Consider the following 21,675-nt stretch of genomic DNA (forward strand, 5'->3'; position numbering starts at 1 on the left):
CAGGGATGGCTTGAATAGAGCAAAGTATGCTAGGATTACATTGTGAAGATTTTGAATGCTTGGCTATAGAGTTTCAGTATAATTTGGTAAGAAATGAGAAAACATGAGTAGTTTTTTAGCTAGGGAATGTTTTGAGATGTGTTCTTATGGGGGGAAAATTCCATTAAAGACTGTTGAAAGCCTAGAAAGATATAAGGGTGTAATATTCCCATGGAAGCAGGCCCTATAGCGCAGCAGGGAATTGCAGCTGGCTGGAATTTACAGTTTCCTCCTAATCATTTCCTTTTCCTCTATCACAGCTTCTCAACTCCAGTGCCTTTGGCACTAGCTCCCTCTTTTATTGCTCCTTTACGTCTGGAGAGCTTCTAACTCCCCACTCAAACATCCCAAACCTCATTCTCCTCATTTCACAGCAGCACTTTTTGTAGTAGCAAAAAACTGGAAACAAAGTGGACACCCATTGGCTAGGGACTGGCTAAACAAACTGCCATACACAACTGTAGTTAGATATTACTGTGTCATAAGAAACAATGAATATGAAGAATTCAAGGGAAGACTTCCATGAACTGATGAAGAAGGAAGCCAAATAGAAACAGAAAAACAGCATACACAATGAGAATAATGAAAAGCACAACAACAAAAAAGAAAATGGACACTATAAAATTATAAGCAAGTTTATCTCCAAAGAAAAGATTAGAACATGATATCAATAAAAGGTTTGTATAAAAAATAAATACTAACAGTTGTGTTGTAATGGGCAGCTCTGTAGAATAAACTTTTGTTTTGACAGAGTATCAGGCAAGAAAACTTCAGGTATTTAGTTGAATCAGGCCTAAAGAAGCTATATCTATGGGACTAGCTTAATAAGGGAACTAGGAATCCCAAAGGATTTCTATCACATCCTGCTGCTGGATGAGGCCAGAAAGTATTCTCCAGACATGCAAACACTACACATTACATTTGAGACTAAAAGGGAAATATACAAAAGGGTTGTACTAAGGAGATGATCAAACTGCAATGGTTTATAAAATAAATTCCAATTTTCTGACATATCAGAGAGAAAAATTTCCCAGACCAACATCAGTTTATCCAGGGTAAGGAATGGATAAGATCTGTAAGTAATCAATTATGATAAGCAAGATGTTAATATTTTTATAAAGTGAAGAGTTAGCAATAAAAGAAAATAAATTTAAGTTTATATTGTTTCATGAATCAAACTCTTGGAGACAGTCACTGTGAAGCTTTGGAGGTCCTCAGGAAATGAGGCAACATCCAGCTAGCACATTAAAATCAGCTGAAAAGTTCACGGAATCAAAGTCAGCAGAATGAACCTGTAAAGATCCTTTAATAGTCTAATCCAATACCTTCATTTTTTTTACAAAGGAGAAACCTGAGGATCAGAGGAGTAAAGTGGAGCCTGTCTCTTTAAGTACACAAACAGTAAGGTTATGAATATGCCAGCTGAGAAAGTGTTTAAGGCAGATTACCCCAATTCAGAGAGAGAATATTCTGGGAAACAAGGCTGGCTGTTTTCCTATATCAAAGGTTGTACTGAATAGCTGCAGGGCTATTCAGGGCTATGTGGGTTACCACTCCAGCCTCTTTGGGTTCCCTATCTTGCTTCAAAGACAAATGTCAAACTACAGCTAGATATATCACAGGCAAGTAGAAATATATAGGGAGAGATCTCAAGGACCAAAATTTGCTATGTCTAAATTAAGGATAAGGTCTTAGTTACCTCAGAACCAAAACCTTTTAAGAGGCTCTCTTTGAAAACTGAGACAAAAGTTATCTATGATCACAAGATCCTACATTTAGAACTGGAAATGACCTCAGAGGCCATCTAGTTTAACCTCTCATTTTATAAATGATAAGGAAGTTAACTTATCCATGGTCACAGGGGTAGTAAATATCAGAGGCCTAATTTGAAACCAAACCCTCTGCCTGGAAAGCCAGAATGCTGGTTACCCACTGTATCATGCTACCTCCTATCCTCAAGTCTAAACTAAAAGCAAAAGATTCTCATGTTAATCCCTTGCTCTGGAATTTAGTCCCACTCTACTGAACTCCTGGACTTCACCATGGTCTCCAAAAACTCACCATGCTGCAAGGTCAAATCAACCCTGACACCCATGCCTTCTCAGCACCCTTTGTACCTGAGGCCCCTCCCTCCTACTGACTGGAAAGGGTGGAAGATGAACATCAGAGAGCTTCCCCCAGATCCTCGAATGCAGCCCCCCTCTCTTCCTACTTGGGCCACATTCTTGTGGACTTCATCACCTTCCCTCCTCCACACATTTCAGCTTCCTTTTATGTGTTGTCTTCCCCCATTAGACTGAGCTCCTTGAAGGTAGGGAATGAATGACCCACCAATATCTCAAACTCAACATGTCCAAAATTATACACATTATCTTTACCCTGAAAAACCTGACCTTCCCCCTAACTACTCTTCTCTATGCCACTATTAACCTCACAGTGACCTAGGCTTATGACCCTGGAATCATATTTGACTTAGAATCACAGAATTTTAGAATTGCAATGGACTTTAGTGGTCATGTAGTCCAACTCATAGCCTAAAGGAATCGCTAATTTAACATGGCCACTAAATGATCATCTTAACCTCTACCTGAATACAGTCAATAAAGGTGTTTGGTTGGGGGGGGGGACCCACCACCTCCCTAGACAGTCCATTCCATTTTTTCATAGCTCAAAATGCTAGAAATTTTTTTTCTTAAAATCAAGCCTAAATTTGTCTTTTTGCAACTTCCATTCATTGTTCTTAATTCTGTTTTCTGGGGGCAGACAGGAGTCTCCTCCTCCACAATATGGTCCTTCAAATACTTGAATACATATGTCATCCTTCCTGAATTTTCTCTTCAAAAATCACTTCAAACTATCCTGCTGCTATGTACTCAAAGGTCATCACTACTTGGTTGCCCTGCTTTGGATATTCTTCAGCTTGTTAATGTCATGACCAAAACAAGGAACAGAATCACGTAAGATAAAATAGATAATTTTGATTTCATAAAATTAAAAATTTTTTGCACAAATACAATAAAGCTGAGATGAAAAGGGAAACAACTGGGAGAAAATCTGTGCAGCAAGTTTCTTTGAAGAAAAGATTCTGTGTATAAAATAGTTATAGCAGTGCTTTTTGTGGCAGTGAAAAACTGGAGACTGAAGGCAAGGCCACCAAAGGAATGACTGAATGAATTATGTCATATGAATGCCAAAAACAAGAAATGAGATTACTTCAACAAGACATGGAAAAACTCACATGAATTGATGCAGGGTGAAATAAACAGAACCAGAAGAACAATTTATACAATAACAACACTGTAAGGACAAACTACTTTGAAAGCTATGAAAACTATTACTATAAAGACCACCCATGATTTCAAATGATCAGTGTTAAAATATACTGTCTACCTGCTAACAGAGAGGTGATAGATTTAGGCATTAGAATGAGACATATATTTTTACATGCAGCTAATGAGTGATTTTGTTTTGCTTGACTATGAATATCTGTTACAAGGAATTTGTTTTCCTTTTCTCTTTTTTTTTTCCAGTGGCGTGAGGGTAGGAGGAAGAGAAAACAGATTTCTATTAATTAAAAGGAAAAAAATTTTTAATAGGGAGTTATTACAGATTTTGAATGTTTTCATCCACTATTCAGATGAGGTAACTATATTGATAGTTTTGCTTAATTCTTACCTTTGTTACATCTAATAGATACATCTGATAGAGTGGAGATTATAATAATAACAATAGAGTATTATGAGTAAATTAAGTAATAATAATAGCATTTACATAGTGCTTTATGATTTGCAAAGCATTTTATAATTATTAGCTCACCTCATTCTCACAATCCTTAGAGGATTATTTTCTCCATTTTACAGATTAGGAAACGGAGGCAGAGGCTATATGATTTGCCCAAAGTGCCATTAAGTGTCCCAAGGCTACATTGAACTCAGGTCTTTCTCACTCCAACTCCAGTACCCTATCTACTATGCCACCTAGCTGCCTAATCTGGAATTGTTCGAAGTGTAAAAACAAAACACGTCTATAAAACTCAAAAAACAAAAACTCACACACAGAAAGCACAGATCCTTGGAGCATTCCATTAGAGATCTCCTGCTACACTGACATACATTGTGTGTCTACTCTTTGATTCCAGACATTGGGCCAGTTCTAAAAAAAGGAAGTAAGGTTAATCTATCATGACTTTTCTCTGATGAAACCATGCTGGCTCTTTATAATAATTTCTTCCTTTCCTAGATACTTATTATCATGCTAATAATCCATTCTAGAATTTGCCGAGAATCTTAATATAGCTGAGAATCTCACCTCACATTTACTGAAAATAAAAATTAAGGCCATTCACTGAGAACATCTTCTTTCTCCTCCTCATCTTCTACCACTCAGTTGCCTTTTGTACCTGAGTCCTGTATCTCCTTTCACCCATCTCACATGAAGAGGTAGCCCTTCTCCTTGCCAAGGCAGAGACCCCTCCACCCCACCCCCATCTTCTCCAGCATACTGCCCCCACTATCATACCCACTCTTTCATTTATCTTCAGTCTCTGTGTCTACTAGCTGCTTCCCCACTGCCTCCAAACTTACCCTTATCTCTCCCATCTTCAAAAACCTCACTTACTCTGGCCATCCCCACTAGCTATTATCCTGTGTCTCCTCCCCTTTTTTGGGCTACATTCCTTGAGAAGGCCACTTCCCATTTATGCCTCCACTTCTTTTTCTCTTATTCTCTTAATTCTCCATAGTTTGTGCTCCAACCTCATCATTCAACTGAAACTGTTCTCACCAAAGTTACCAAAGATAAGAGAGGCAGCTAGTTGGTTCAGTGGATAGAGCACTGGGCCTAGGGTCAGAAAGACTTGAGTTCAAATCCAGCCTCAGACAATTACAAGCTGCATCACCCTTGGCAAATCACCTATTGTCTACCCCAGTTTCTTCAAATGTTAAGTAGGGATAATAACAGGACCTATCTCTCAGTGTTGCTATGAGGATCAAATTAGATAATATTTGTGAAGGACTTAGCATAGTGCCTGGCACATAGTAGGGGATTAATGAACGTTTATTTCTTTTCTTCCTCTTAACTGCCAAATCTAATGTCTTCTCAATTTTCATCCTTCCTGACTTCTTTGCAGACTGTGACACTATCAATCACTCTCTAAGTCTTGATATTCTCTTTTCTCTAAGAAGAGTGACATTCTCTATCTGGGTTCTCCTCCTACCTCTAAAAGCTTCTCCTAGATCACACACAATAACCACAGAAGACTCTAGAGCTCTGAGCTCTCTTCTCTTCTTCCTCTATACTATTTCACATAGTGATCTCATCAAGTCCTAAGGATTCAGTTATCTCTATACCAATGATTCTCAAATCTAGTTATCCAGCCTAATTTTTCTCCAACTTCCAGACTTGAGTCTCCAACTGCCTTTCAGACACCTCAAACTGGACGTCCCATTAACATTTTAAACTCAAAATATTCAAAACTGAACTCATTGTCTTTCCTCCCAAACCTTCCCCTCTTCGTAACTTACCTATTACTGTCAAAGGTACGACCAACTTCACAGTCACTCAGGCTGACAATTTAAATCATCCTCTTCTCCTCTCTCACTCTTCTTATGCAATCTATTGCCAAGTTCTGACAGTTTTGCCTTAGTAACATCTCTTTTACAAATTCCCTTCTCATATCTGATACTGCCAGGAACCTGGTGTAGGCCTTTATCACCCCACACCTGGACTATCACAACAGCTTGCTGGTTACTCTGCACGTCTCAAGTCTCTCCCCACTACAAGCCATTCTCCACACAGCTGTCAAAATGATCGTCCTAAAGCACAGGTCTGACCATATTCTACTCCCCCTCTCAAAAATCTCTAATCTCCTTCCTTTTCAGCTTTCTTATAACTTATTCTCCTCCCTTTCCCCCCCCACCCCACCCAGTCACGTTCTCTGCAATCCAGTGAGACTGGCCTCCTTGCTTTTTCTTGCACCAAACACCCTTTCTTGCCCTCCAAGCCTTGTTCTCCCTCCTCATCTCTACCTCTTGGCTTCCCTTGCCTCCTTCAAGTCCAGTCAAAATCTCAACCTTCTATAAGAAATCTTTCCCAATCCCTCTTAATGTTAGTTCCTTTCTCTGCTGATTAGCTCTAATTCATCCTACAATTTTTACTTAGTTGTTTTCACATTGTCTCCCCCCCCCCACCAAACCCCAACCATTAGATTGTGAGCTCCTTGAAAGAAGAGATTGTATTTTGCCTTTTCTTTGTATCACCAGCACTTAGCACAGTGGCTTGCACATAGTAGGCTTGATAAATGCTTGCTGACAGACTGAACCAAAGTCACAGTCACTGGCCTATAGTTTACAGACTTTGTTCTCTTCCTTTCTTATGAAAATTGGGACGTGATCCTTCAAGTATTACTGACAGTGGCTCACTTCTTTCAGTACCCAAATATGTAGTTCAATTGAGCCAGGCAAGTCGAATTTGTAGAAGACAATGAAATGCATTCTTACTCTCTCCTTACTTAGCTTTGAGTTTCAACTCACTTAATCATTTTTGTTCTGTCATTTCCAATGTAAAGGTCATTCTCCTTGGCAGACAGAAGCAAAATAAGAATGCGGTAGCTCTGCCTTCTCTCTGTTGTCATCATCCCATCCACACCAAGCAGCAGTCTTATCCCTTCTTTGATCTTCCTTTTTCCTCCAACATAGCTTTAAAAAAAAAACAAAACCCTTTTTGTTAACCTTAGTTTCCCTCACAGACTCATCTAATTCTGTGCTTAGCAGTGCTAGCCCTATGTTTACAGGACCATGCCATCTTATGCTTTTATGTTCTCCCTCTGTTACCTGACCTTGCCTCCATCTTCCATACATTTTTCCAAAGATTAGGTTTCCTTATCTCACCCCAGGCTGGAAGTATAGTAGCCACTCATGGTTTTGATCCTAAAGCTAATCAATAAATCAGAAGCTTTTAAGGGTCTCTATTTTCACAGCTGGGCCAGCTAGCCTCTCCTTAGGCTGCCCAGTATCTCTCCTGCTTCTTGGCCTTCATTAGGCAACAACATGCAGAACTTAAACTGAGCCCCTATGGTCTTCACTAGGGGCAATATACTGGTGCTAGATTTAATGCCAACACCTATTTGGCTTTAGCTCTACTGAAGCTCAGAACTCTTGAACTCAGGGGAATCCACCAATCTCAACCTTGCCAGCAGCAGAGACTAAAGACATGTGTCAGCATGTCTAGACTACAGATAATTTTTAAAAATCTAAGTTGATTGATGTGCATGCATATCATTGAAATTGTTTCTCTTTAAGTCTTCAGAATTTCATTTTTGGGAATTTCCCAAGAATTTTCCAATCTTTCACATACTGTAAGATTTGAGTACACAGTATCCTTCCTCCAAAGCCTCTTTAAATCTACTCCCCAAAACCTAAGGTGCATGTTGGACTATTCCTGCTATGCCTTTCCTTCTCTATCACAAATTCTAGAAGGGAATGGACACTTAAGCCCTAAGGTTCCCATCCTTTCCAACACAGCAACTCTCTGTTAGTAGGAATCAGATCAAATATAGCATTTCCCCTGATTGGTTCCTTTTGAAGGATGACTTCATCATTAAGACAAGTCAAGAAGTTATTAGCTGTTCTGCTTCTGGCAGAGAAAGCCCCAGCAGATATCTGGATAATTGAAGTCTCCCATTACTATCATATGATACTCCTCTGTGCCAGTCTTGTGATTTCCATATGTTTTCCATGTGTTCTTTCTTTTCAAGTAGGTCTTGATAACAAATCACTTTTATTTTTGTCTCCATTGATCTTTAGCCTAATGTTCTCCACCATGCTTTCCTTCTTTGGCTTAGAAGATTTCTTTATATGATTATGCCTTCTTAATATACAATGCTACCTACTCCCCTTCTGCCTACCCCCATACCTAAACCTGCTACTTTTAAATGAGGTATACTTATCCACAGCTATATTCCAGTCACAGGTTTCATCCTATCAAGTCTTACTGACATTCATAAAGACAAATTTGCCTTCTTGTGTCAGAACCTCTACTTCTTCCTAATTGCCTAAACTAAAATCAGAGCATTTTCGTATAGATGTTTGAGGTCATGGTTTTTATTATCTAATCCTTCCTTGGATTTTGTTTCCTGCAAACTTCTGAATGTCCCAGCTGCTCTTCTTTTTCCTAAATTGTAGCTACTCTCTATGGTGTCTAGTTTGGTGGATCTACATGGGCAGTTTCTCCTTTTATCACATTTTTTTAAAAGCCCTTTTAAAAAGATACTGGCAAAAAAAAAAAAAATTCTTACCGGCCTTCTCTGTTAGATGTATTTCATCATATTTCTCTTTTTAAAGCCATGGTCCAAGTAATTCAAATCTCATTCTTAGGTTATGACCTAAATCAATTGTTCTCTCCTGCTTCTTGGCCTCCAGTAGGCAACAAAAAGTAAAAATTAAACCAACCCTAAGGTTTTCACCTCTGAATACCATGCCAATCTGATTCACTTCCTTTTCTCATTCTTAAGGAAGTCACAACGTAGTTTCTCAATCCTCCTGAAACAGTCTTCTTTCATTTCTATATCCCTCACCAATGAGCTGTCCTCCAGTTTCTGCCTTTCTTCTCATTCAGTCTTGCCTCTATACTTCTACTATATTCAGGTCCTTATCTCTTCTCATCTAGACTATTGTAATAGCCTCCAAACTGATCTTGCAATCTTCAGTCTAATCCCACTCTAAACCATCCTCACTCTGCCCCTAAATAACCCTTCTAGTGAATCACTCTGATTCTATTTTTCCTCTATTCAAAAATCTTCAGTGACTTTCCATTACCTACCAAATAAACTATAAAACTCTGATTCTGCAATCAAGGCCTTCTACAAACTGACTCTAACCTATCTTTCCAGACATTTCATGTTACTCCCTTTTACACATGCAATGTCTAGACAAACTGTACAGTAGTACAACCCAAGTTCATATCCTGCTTTCTCCGGTCTCCACGACTTTGCTAAGACTATACCCCACAGCTGGAAAAAAATCTTCCCAGATATCCATCTCTTAAATACATCTTCCCTTCCTCCAAGATTCAACTCAGATTCCATCTCTTTCATGGAGGCTTCTGTGACCTTCCTATCCCACACTATTCTGGCTGAAAGTTATTTCTGAATCATCAGATTTTTCATATTACTCTGCCTGTTTCTCTTTTGCCCTTATTTACCTTGGCTCATACTTATTTGTGTACAGCTCAATGCTTTCTATCAATCCCCTCCAGTAATCTCCAGGGGGGCAGGACTGTTGTCATTTTTCATCTTTGTCTCTTCAGTTCCTAGCACAGTGCACATAGTAAGCACTTAATAAATGTTTGTTGAATAGCAGGAGGGCTGGAGTTCTGTAAGATCACACATAATTTTATATCCTATTATCTTTTAGTAGGGGCCACAGGGAAGAACTCCTAGTGCAACAAAGTAAAAACATTTCAGAAGCATTTGTCTGAGTCAAAACCAAAACAAACTAGAAGAACAATGCTATGTGTGGGCAAAACAATCTCATTCCACTAACACCCAGAGTGAATTTATATGGTATAATAACCAAACTAAGGCTCTTCAATTTGAAGTGATTAATCCAGAAACTTGTAAAGATCAATTCAATGAGTAAATAGTAAACACTATTAACATAGGAAAGAAAAAAATTAATAAACTGGGTGACATTATTTCCATCAGAGAAGACTTCACTGCCAACTTCTACTATTACACAGTAATGGGGGATTGAGGGGGAACAGGGTAAGTCATATTTTTGTTATCCACACATAGAAATTAAGTATGCTGCTGAGAGGCAAAGGTCTGGACACACAAAAAAATTTAAGAGAAAATAACCATAGTGGGAACCTCTGTTTTAAATATGCACAAAATGTTGACATAAGCAATCCTGAGGGAGGAATGAACAAACTTCTAGCCTACATAACATTATGCATTTTTGGTCTTTTTTAGGAACTTAAAACAAATTTTACCACTATTGCTGAATTAATCTTTATGACCTTGATGTCACCTTTTTATGGAGACAGAAACTAAGATTCAAGGAGATAAATTCTCAAATTCACAAAGCAAAAGAAGCCAAGGCTAGGCTCTAAAGCCTGGTTTTCCTATTCCTTATACCTACTGCAACATCCTTCTTATATCCACATAAAAGGATTATATCTGAGGTATCTCTTGACTAAATCTTAAAAGAAAAAGAATGGATCTATGACTTCATTGGAATGACATTTAAAAGACCCAAACAAAAAATTTGAATAAGTGAAGGGGTAATAATCTGATGGAGGCATCCTCTAAATTCCAAATACTAAATTTATAAATATCCCATAAATACAAATGGCCAGTTACACAGTGCCTCTTCCTCTCAAATATCTTAAGTCAGTGTGATCACTTAGTCACTAACACTGGAAAACTGTAAAGCTCATTTCTTCCCCTTCAAGAAAACTATTATGGTACTCTGTACTTTGCCCTCTTCCACTTTCATTGCTCACAAGTCAGTTAATGCCATCTCAAGTAATCTCTTCCTCACATGATGAAATTCATCTTCTTTAACGTCATTACTCCTCTCTCACAATTCTTGCCCAGGAAAAATTTCTCTCCTCTTTTGCCCTCTTTTTTTTCTGTAACTTAAGATGTATGACCCAACACCCCCCCCCCAAAAAGCAAATTTTAATAATAGTAGCTAATGAGCAAAAAATGGTGCCAGTCAAAATGTCTATGGCTTACCATAAGGCATATAGCCATGCAATAGCCAAAGTTAATGAGTCTTTTCTTAGTCTTTGACCTTTCTGAAGCATATGATACTACTGATCATCCCTACATTTTCAATAACCCTTCCTTCTTCCTCTGGTTTGCATGATCATATTCACTCCTGGTTTTCCTACCAATTCTTCTTGGTGTTTTATTATCTTTCTCCCACCCACCAAGTTTACCTCCCCTGAAATTCCCCTGCAGACTTTCTTTCTTGGCAATCTCATCTACTCCTATGGTTTCAAGTATCACCTTTAATCACAGGATTCCCAGATCCATACATCCAGCTCCAATGTCTTATGACCACCAATTCTATATTTCCAAATACCTACTGAACATAAAATGAGCATCTCACTGACAACTCAAAATCAAAATGTTCAAAATATATAACAGACTCTCCCAAAATTCGCCTCTCCTAAAAACTTGGCCATTTCTATATATAGCATCACTCTCCTCCCTATCAGAGGCATAAAATCACAGTCAAATTAACTCTACCCTTTACCTTATTACCACATGCTACCAAGTTGCCAAATTCTGCCAATTCTACTTCCACAAGACAGTCTATAATATGCCTCATTTCCACTTACATTACCACAACCTTAGGTCAGGCCCTTAAAAATTACATTAGCCTTGTATTTAAGGCCCTCAGCAACCTGGCAACCTAACCCTACCACCAGCAGTTCACTTTATCCTTTACTGCACATATCATATATTGTATGTTGCAGTTATATGGAGCTTTGGTCCATGCATATCTATTTCATATCATATTCTCGTTCCCTGATATTATCCTAGTCTCCCACCTTCATGCATTCATGCAGGTTGCAACACATGCTCTCCACCTACCGAAATCCTCATCAAGGCACAGCTTTGCTACTACTTCCTCCATGAAACCCTTCCTGATTTCTCTAGCTGAAAATGATCACTTTCTCTCAAAAAACATGGCTCTTATCTTACATGGCTCTCTTCTTTGCCCTAATTTCATTCTACCTTGTTTCATACTTTGATGCCATAATCAGGAGGGCAAGGCAGTTGAACTGTGGGACAGAAAGTCCTCACTAGCACTCTTTTCCATTCTAAGGGTATATATAGGCGGTAGAAAGGAATGAGAAGACCCTAAACTTCCAAGCTAGTGTCAGTGACCAATAATAGTATGGTAGTTGAACTATGTGCTTTGGAGGAAGGGAGAATCAGAAAGCCAGGTCAGACCTCTATGGCAGAGTAGTGCAATTCTAGGGAGTCTGTGTGGTTATCTCTGTGTGGTAGTGTTTGTGTTTCCTTGGAACTATGTCAACACAGCTGTATCTGTGCCCTTGTTGACAGCTTCTGAGACCATTCCCTATTCTTTTGGGTGCATCAGGGATTGCAGATCTCATCACTCCACTGTGTACATGATGAATTCTCCCTATTAAATTATAAAGGTCTCTGAGGGTGGGAATTGAGATGATTTTTTTGTATCCTTAGCACTTTGTGCAGTACCTAACACATAGTAGTTATTTAGTGCTTCCCAAAATTTCTTTCATAATTTTCAGGAGAAAGTCCTGTCATTCTTTTCTAAACTTTCTTTTCCGTGAATATAAGCAATACAGAGAAATTTTAAAACACACACACACAACTCTCTCAGAGCTAGAAAATCTCTTTGGAAAAAAAATCTGGTGGTTTTATATTTTAGAGCAGGAACTATTTTTTATTTTGTCTCCAGAACCTAGCAAATATCTTGTAGAAGCTTAATAAATGTTTGTTGGATCAATGTATGCATCTGGTCCAGCTCCCTCATTTTACAAGTGATTTAATGAGTGAGTGAAAAAGTATTTATTAAATACCAACTATGTGCAAGTACTAACAACCGGGCATTAAAATAGAAAGCAGGAACAGTCTCTGCTCCCAAAGTGCTCACATTCCAATAGGGGAGGCAACATATAGGAGGATTCAGCTGTTGTTCAGCCTTCATTTTTGAAAAGGACAATGACATCGTGAGGTGATGGTGACTTGCTCATGAACTGGATTTAAGTGCGGCAGAATCGCACAGAGTTCCTCAGCCTCATTCTCTCTTCCAGAGCCTTTAAAGTCCAATGACAAGACAAGACAAAAGTCAGGACAACTGGCAATGGCCTAGGATGCAGTGGATGCTTAGAATCTTCAGCTCTAAGCAGTCCACAGCACCTACTTCAGCTGCCTTCATGGCTCTTGGAACAAACTGTTATCATCTGCCCATTCCACCTGAAGTCTTCACGTACTGGGGGCAGACATCCCCTTTACTCACCAACGGATATGAGGCCTGTCAGTTACCCTCAAGCTGGTTTACCCTCAAAACAGTTTTCCCGGGGTGTGGTTGCCACACATGCTAGAGTTCTTGCGAGACACAGGTAAGTATTGGATAGCAAGAGGACATGTCCAAAGGTGGATAAGCAGCCCTCAAAAGTGGTGCTAGTCCTCCCTGAACACCCCATACACCTCTGAGGATTCAGCTACAAGGGGTATGGAAAGGTCCTGTGATTCTAAGGGTTTAGCAGCAAAGCAGATGGCATTGAATCTTTAGTGGTATCTGCACTGATAGAACCTTATCTATTTTTGATATAGAACCATTTGACAGTGCCAAGGATTCTGGACTCAAAAATTTTTCTTTTCCAGGTTTTCATTAGTTGTTGTTGTTAAGGAGGCAGGAGCTGAAGTACCTGATTGTTGCTAGAGTTACTCAGTACTTGGAAGAAGTGGTTAAGATAGTGGCAGTGGTTTGACTTTCCTGGCATGTGCTGCTTCCTGACTGTCCCTTAGGATGCCTTGCTGCTTCAGGCAGGGCTGGCTTGCCTGCCCCACTGGGGCAGTTTCTATGGATAGCTGTCCCCTCTCCATAAAGGTTACTTTCCTGGATGACAGTTTCAGGAGCTAGGCCAGGAGTGCATATTCCTAAGACCCTAGGGCTTACCTGTCCTTTGGTGGCAGCTAGTCAGCAGCTTGTGGTGATGGTTCCCAAATGGTACCATCCTTCTGTGAATGATAGCTGTAGGGTCAAGGCTGGAAGCAGGGACAGTGGTCTGGGAGGCATTCCTATTGGAAGTATTCTTGGGGTAAGGTGAAATTGTGGTTAAGAAAGCAGCTGTGGTTAAGACCCTTACTGCTTTTTATTTCTCTCTCAAGATGCCTTAGTTAGGCAATCTTGCCTTCCTTGTTTTTCAAACCTTCCACCCATGCTCTATGTCATTCCTTTTTCCCCTCCTAGAACCTTATTCTAGTAATCTCTCTCTTCTCCTTTCATCTTCATTGTCTCCTTCTATTGGCTTCTCATCATCACAGCTGACTTTTATGTCTATAACTATAGCACTGTTGTCTCTCCTGAGCTCCACAGACAACTCCACCTATATGTAACACTAAGCATGACAAACTGAGCCTATTCAAAACTAAACTAATATTCCACCCACACTATTCTTCTGAACTTCCCTTTCTATGGATGAAACTAAGTACTCCATCTCCTTTTTTTTTCTTTTTTTTTTTTTGGAGGGGGGAAGATAGGGCAATTGAGGCTAAGTGACTTGCCCAAAGTCACACAGCTAGTTTTTGTGTTAAGTGTCTGAGGCTGGATTTGAACTCAGGTCCTCCTGATTCCAGGGCCGGTGCTCTATTCACTGCGCCACCTAGCTGCCCTGGTACTCCATCTCCTATGCCCCCATCTTTCACCCTTTCCACTTTCTCACTTCCCATATCTAATCAGTTCCTTGGATTATCAATTCTTTCTCCATAATATCTCCTGCAAGCATATTCTTTCCAGTCACACCTGTTCGGGCCATTACATCCTGCCTAAATTATTTTAACAGTCTCTCTGACTCCAGTCTATCCTTTTTCTAATTCTTTCACACCCTTGCCAGAGAAATTTTCCTTATCTGGAGATCTACCCATGTCATTTTCCTTTTCAGAAAACTTCATTTGTTCCTACTTCTCGTAAGAAAAAATACAAACTCTTTTGCTTGGCATTTACACCTTCTACAATCTGGCTCCAAACTTTCCAGCTCCTTATCACGTTACTTCCCTTCACACAGAATCATGAGAGGCAGTGTACCATAGAAAATAAAGAGCTGGCCTTGAAGCTAGTAAGATCTGAGTTTAGGTACCACCTCTGACATATACTGGCTATGTGACCCTGGACAAGTCACTTAATTTCTGGAGTCTTTAGGCAATTCTAAGACCAAAGATTACAGAGAAGGTGCTGACCTGTGTCAGCACATTACAGTACTTATCACATTCTCCTCTCTTGTATTTTAATATATTTGCACATATCATCCTCCATAGCTAAAACTGACAGACATCCTCCACATCTCCAAGTGAAGATGAAATTCTACCACAATTAAACTTGTACCGTCCCTGACTAAAGTCTCACATTTCTCTGTTTAACCTCTCATATGTTTATAAAAGGAGTATTTTTACATTCTAACGTTTATTATTCGAAGGCATGTTCTATTCCTTCTCTAGGCTTTAAAGTTCTTGAGGGCCAAGTACTCCAATGTTCATCTTCCATGCCTATATGTCAAGTGCCAAAGCACAATGCCCTTTATGCAGTAAATATTCAGCAGAAGGTTAAAATTGAATATAAGATATGAATTATAGTTAAAACACTAAAATAAAAATTCAATTTAATCAACTTTCCTACTAAGAAAATTATCTTTTTTGATCAAACCTTAAAACATTGTTCACAATTCAAAAATAGCCTTTTATTTTTAGGAAATACTAAAAATTCTAAAACATTAACAGGAAAAAATTTTCAAAAACTAATTTTTGTAGCTAAATTTTTAAAACTGGATAATTTATTTTACTTACTTAAGTTATTTAAGTCAAACACTTATGAAGTTATTGGGAGATGAACTATCCATAGTTCAACAAAGTTTACTATTGAAATTTGGTGCTCATTTAGACAGTTCAGATTTAGAGCTAGAAAAGTACTTAGGTATCATCTAATTCATTTTAGATGCTACATTCCGGAGGAAACTGAGTCTCAGTTAAATGACTTGCTCAAAGTCATACAGATAATAAAAGGAAGAATTAGAACTTGAACCCAGGTTTTCTGACTCCAGATCCAGCCCTCTTCCATTATAACACATTGCCTACGTAATTACATGACACTCCCACTGGCTTATACTGTCCTTAATATTTCTAAATAACCTACAAAGCTCTTAAAGTCCAATAATCTTGACCCATAAATAAAATTCATGGTTTGTTTGGACTCCTTTATTACAAAGATTGTATCAGTTTTGTCACAAATACTAAAATGAACAGGGACTCAACCTTTTTTGTTTCATGTTTTGTATATTTGCCTTTGGCGGTGAAGCCTATGGACCTCTTCTCAGAATTATGCTTTTAACGGCATGAAATATATATTACAAAGAAAACCAGGGAGGTGAGGTGGCGCAGTGAGTAAGAGTGCTGGCCCTGAAGTCGGGAGGACCCGACTTGTTGGTTCCGGCCTCAGATACTTAATACCCACACAAAAAAACTGGCCGTGTAACCTCGGACAAGTTACTTAACCCCAATTGCTTTAAAAAAAAAAAAAAAAAGAAAACCAATTATCTAAGTATACAGTTTACATACCCCACATTAAAAAGCACTAGATTAGGCTGTGTCCCAAAGAGATCATGAAAATGGGAAAGGACTTGTATATACAAAAATATTTATAGCAGCTCTTTTTGTGGTAGCAAAGAACTGGAAATCAAAGGATGCCCATCAATTGGGGAATGACTAAACAAGTTGTGGTATATGAATGTAATGGAATACTACCCTATAAGAAATGAGGAGCAGACAGACTTCATATTAACCTGGAGAGACTTATATGAACTGATGCTGAGTGAGAGAAGCAGAACCAGAAAAACACTGTACACAATTACAGATGCAGCATATCTGTGACGACTAACTTTGATAGACTGGGCTCCTCTCAGCAATGCAAGGTTATAAAACAATTCCAAAAGACTCATGATGGAAAAGGCTATTCACATCCAGAAAAAGAATTAGGGAGTCCAAATGCTGATTAGAGCAAACTACTTGCTTTCTCTTTTTTTGTTGTTTCTTTTCTCATGGTTCATTCCATTGGTCATAATTCTTCTTTACAACTTGAATACTGTGAAAATGTTTAATGTGAAGGTATATGTAGAATCTATATTGGATTACACATCTTCTTGGGAGGGGCGGAAAATTTGGAACTCAAAAACTTGTGGATCTGAATGTTGTAAACTAAAAATAAATAAATTTAAAAGAAAAAAAAGCCCTACATTAGAAGTTGTCATTCCTATTTTATGATATCTTTATTAATATATACACATACACAAACTATAAATGTATACAATCTGTGGTGGTTTTCTTAAATTTTTCCACCAAAAAATGCAAATTAGATTGAGTTAGGTTTTTTGACAACAAAAAATTAAGCCTGGCTTAATTAGTTTTAATCTAACTTGTTAAAAGGCATCAGCATTCCAGGAGGAAATAAAAACATTTTATTTTTATCTGACAAGTGTGGATATATCTGTATCAATAAAGACACATTCACACTTTCACATACCTATAGGCACATACAAAGACAAGGTCATATCCAGCTACACAAGCACAAAGGAGAGGATATGTAGTGATCAATAAGAGGCTACATGCTTTAGTAGCTAAAATAATACTGAATGTATCTGCATGGAGAAGGTAGGTTCCTAGTGAGACCTCAAGATGATAGAAACTTCATTGGCCCTGGAGTCAGGAAGACCTCAATGTAAATTCAGCTTCAGGCACTTACAAGATATACAAAGGTTATTTAACCTCTTTGCTTCACTTTTCTCCACTGTAGAGTGGGGATAAAAATAGCTCCTACCTCCCAGGGTTTGTGAGGATCAAATGAAATAAAACTTGTTTTTAAAAATTCTTATTCCCTTAGTGTATAGAAAGACAAGAGAGAAATTGTGCCCATAACAGTCATACCACAATATCTCAAGCTAGTCTGCCTCCCTGTAACCTATCTACATTAGGTCATGAATAAGTATTCTAACTGCTTACTGAGCTATTCTAGCAAACTACAGGAAATAAGTCAGTCTCATCCAGTTATACATTATATATATATATATGTGTGTATATATATGTGTATATATATATATAGAGATAGAGAGAGAGAGAGAGAGAGAGCAGTCATATTAAACAAGGTCAGAGGAGAGGGAAAGGATCTGAGGTCAATAATATATTATTAACAGGAAGTGAAATCAAGTCACCATTGCACCAGTTTCTCCAGTGTCCTGCTTATTTTTGCTTTGCTGTTCTGAAAGCTCGTGTTTTTATCTATTACGTCAGAATTTCTGTGTGCGTGTTTTAAAAGAAAAGGTCAGTCATCCCTGCTATAGTTATTCCAAAGAGACTTTAGAAAAGCACTGGGCAGATACAACGTTATAAATATTAAGAGAGAAAATGTAGGTCTGGGAATCATGGTGGCTCCTCTAGTTCACATGAACAGTAAAATTATAAATAAAAAGTAGACACTGGAAATTTAGCCTCCCCAAGCATTCACTTAATAACTAAATACTTCTCCTACGATGCTGGTATCTTTCCTGTGCTCAAAAACTGATCTCCATTGCATTTTGACAACATGAACCAAAAGCTTCCTAACAGAAAGGTTTTGAAACACTGGAACGGAGGATATTTTGCAGGCTCTTTCCCCAGAATATTCAGAAGGAGATTAAGTTAGGTGGTATCTTGTTTAGATGTAGAACTCTAGAGATCACGTTCAATTTTATTGTCTTTCTTTTCTATACATTTTCCATATTGTTAAAGGGGGAAAAATCAGCTATCTAAGAAAGCCCCATGTTAATCATTAGCCTGTAGCTCCAGCTGGTAGTTACAGCCTTGTGAAGTCTATCCTTGTGGTTAGGGGAATATAGTGCACACGCACTCACACATATACACATACACACACATATACACATACACACATATTCTTTATGTAAAATTTTCTAATTCTTTTTAAAGAGACAATTTTTTTTAAAAAGCCTTTACAAATTAATTGGTCCGATGACATTTCCTACACAACCAGATTACCCTGATGGGGACAATGTCTAGGTCTAAACTCCTTAACTATTACTTAATGCTTTGTTAGCTTCCCAAGTCTCTGACCTCATTATCCCAGATGTTCTAATACTGCAGCAACAATCACCTTCAAGTATCATTTTAATCCTGCCAGCCTCTTTAAAAAAAAACAAAAAACCAAATTCCTCTTGATTTAAATGAAAATTCTTGACCATTCCACTAACAAATTCAAGTGACTTGATTATTATCTCCTAACTACATTCTATATACTTTCAAGTAAATCTACTTAATATCTATATACATCATATAAAGTATGTGGGTATATGTATGTGTATACAGCTTGCCCTCACCTTCAAGTTACAGCAAGAGAAATTAGGCACCCTCCTCCTATTTTATTTATATTTCTATACATATTAACAACCCATTTTTTGAGCATCATCAGGAACAAAATGTTCTATATACATGAATTTTCCTGATACCCAAAGTTTAATCCTTTAGGCACTTAGTTTTTGGTGTTGTGCTTTTTAAGCAGCTCATTGTTTTGATCAATGAAGAAAAATTTTTAACACATACTAAACAATTTCTTTCCTCAGTAAAGAATATAATGAACTATAACTTAACATGTTCAACATGACTATAGATCATCATTATGATTATCAGCAATTATACCAATCTGTAGATAGTACAGAGGCACAGAATGGATTTGGATCCTAAGAACTGTCCCTAGAACTTAGTTTCTCAAAATAAAGCTCTTGATTCCAGTTTGTTTGGGGGAGTTTTTCCCTCTTTCAAAAAGGTGAAGGGAATATGCTTCTGTATGACCTCTAGAGCAGTAAAATATGCCTGTTTTTCTATAAATCAGTCTGAAGCAGATTTTTCCCAAATAGTTTTCTCACTCTCCTTTTTGGGTGAGATGATTTTCTATTTATTCTTTATTCCTACTTATAGTTTCTTTTAACTTATCAGCAATATTCAGTACATTATTCAGGATATTATTTTTATATCATTGACACAATGCACTCCTTTATCAGCTTCAATTAATTCTTCTTGCATTTTTATTGTCTGTGGATGGGATACGAAGGAGTATCCTGGAGTACTTCAATTATCATTGTTCTGGTACTTTAGGAAAAGTTTACTCATAAGTCTACAAATTAGAGTATGATACATCTGCAAACAATAGGCCACAATTTTCCAAGCCCTCCTCAGTGTTTGAATATAATTCCAGGCACAAATACATTTACAAATTGCATTTATAATGTCATAATGCTAAAAACTGTACATGGTACTTTATGATACATCAATTTCCTCATGAATTCTCTCCCTAATAACCATTTATATTCTGATAATTGGTCATAAATCAAATCAACAAAGTAACAATGGAAATCAGGAAGATGGTAAAAATGCTACCAAGCACTAACTTCCTCAGGATGAGTCCTACAATTGTCTAGAAATGAAATAGCTTTATTGTCCTCCAACATATCTATGGTTGGGAATAGATTCTTCTCTGAAGAGTAGAGCTATTTCAGAAAAAAAATATTTTCTATCTATATATTAGCTTACATTTTGTAAATAACAGGTTAAGTGTGTGACATTTTTATCACCCTAGAATGATTAAATGTTCAGATCCCAAAATGTTTTGTTTTGTGGGAACCTGAAGCATTTACAATGGCAAGAATAGTCAAGCTGTCTTTATCCTATTTAAATGTGGCAACACTTGATTCAGTAGTACTTGCTAGGGTAGAGTTTAGCAAGCATCATTCATAGATCCGTTTCATCTGCACTGTAAAACTATTCAAAGGATAGGTTATGTTCAGAAATATTATCTTTAAAAGTCACAATACTCTGTGTAGCCTCATTCTTTACTGATTTTTTTCCCACAAGTTTCTTTCTATTCCCCAGTCTTCAACAACTGACTTACCTGCTCTACTCTCATTTTCCTGTTCTGTGAAATGATCTTTCAGATATCTTCCAGTTCTAAGTCTTGTGGTTCTAAGATCTTCGTTGGAAATACAAAAGCCATCAATCAAAAGATCCATAAGATTCCCATGGGCATTTGCTATAAACATCTTTTGCCTTTTCAGCTAGCACTGGGCAGAAACTAGGAAACTGCAATTTTCTTATTCAGAACCATTTATCTATAACTAATTTTCCCATATACATAAAACTATTCATCAATTTTAGTTGACTTCAAATCTTCAAAAATTTTACCAACTGCCCTTTCCAAGGCTTGATTTTTTAAAAATAAAATGAAATGGGGCAGCCAGGTGATGCAGTGAATAGAGCACCTGCCCTGGAGTCAGGAGGACCTGACTTCAAATCCGACCTCAAATACTTAATATTTACTAACCCTGTGACCTTGGGCAAGTCACTTAACTCCAACTGCCCTGCCTTCCCCCCTCCAAAAAGCAAAAACATAAAATAAAATAAAATGAACTCTTTACTAATCTACCACATTTTGCTATGCTCACCTTTTCAAGTCATATGCAGATCTTTCAGCATTAACAAAGTTTTCTTCCTTCTAACCTCTACCTTCTGGAATCCATATGACTTTATAGTACATTTAGCTTTGTTACATTCCTTCTTCATATACTACTATACAAACTACTATAAGATACTGTATCACAGTATAGCTCGCCATTGTCCTATGTAAATATGGACTATATACCAGTTGGTAGCATTCAGTGTAGCATTATCAAAATACTGAGGCCCCCTAAGTTTATGGGGCGATTTGCCCCTATGCTGGAGAGATGTTAGAATTTCTGTTATCTTCCTGTGGCCAAAGGTTTTTCCACACTGACTTTCCTCACCACTGTCATTATCTATTCAACACTATCATTATTATTTCTAAT

The 21,675-nt window shown here is 37.8% G+C and overlaps 1 protein-coding gene across 7 annotated transcripts in view; it reads right to left on the minus strand.

Moving 5' to 3' along the window:
- HIPK2 (homeodomain interacting protein kinase 2) overlaps positions 1–21,675 on the minus strand; it is a 251,076-nt gene that overhangs the window by 219,629 nt on the left and 9,772 nt on the right. Inside the window, exon 2 of one of the 7 annotated variants that reach the window (XM_069087338.1) lies at positions 6,570–6,734. The exons of the other annotated variants lie outside the window; for them this stretch is intronic. The gene's annotated coding sequence lies outside the window, so the exon portion shown is untranslated. The remainder of the gene's footprint in view (positions 1–6,569; positions 6,735–21,675) is intronic. 7 annotated transcript variants of the gene reach the window in all.

Source organism: Petaurus breviceps, unplaced genomic scaffold (assembly GCF_028583685.1).
Source record: "Petaurus breviceps papuanus isolate PSGF00001 unplaced genomic scaffold, PetGlider_PUasm1.0 181, whole genome shotgun sequence".
Lineage (NCBI taxonomy): Eukaryota > Metazoa > Chordata > Mammalia > Diprotodontia > Petauridae > Petaurus > Petaurus breviceps.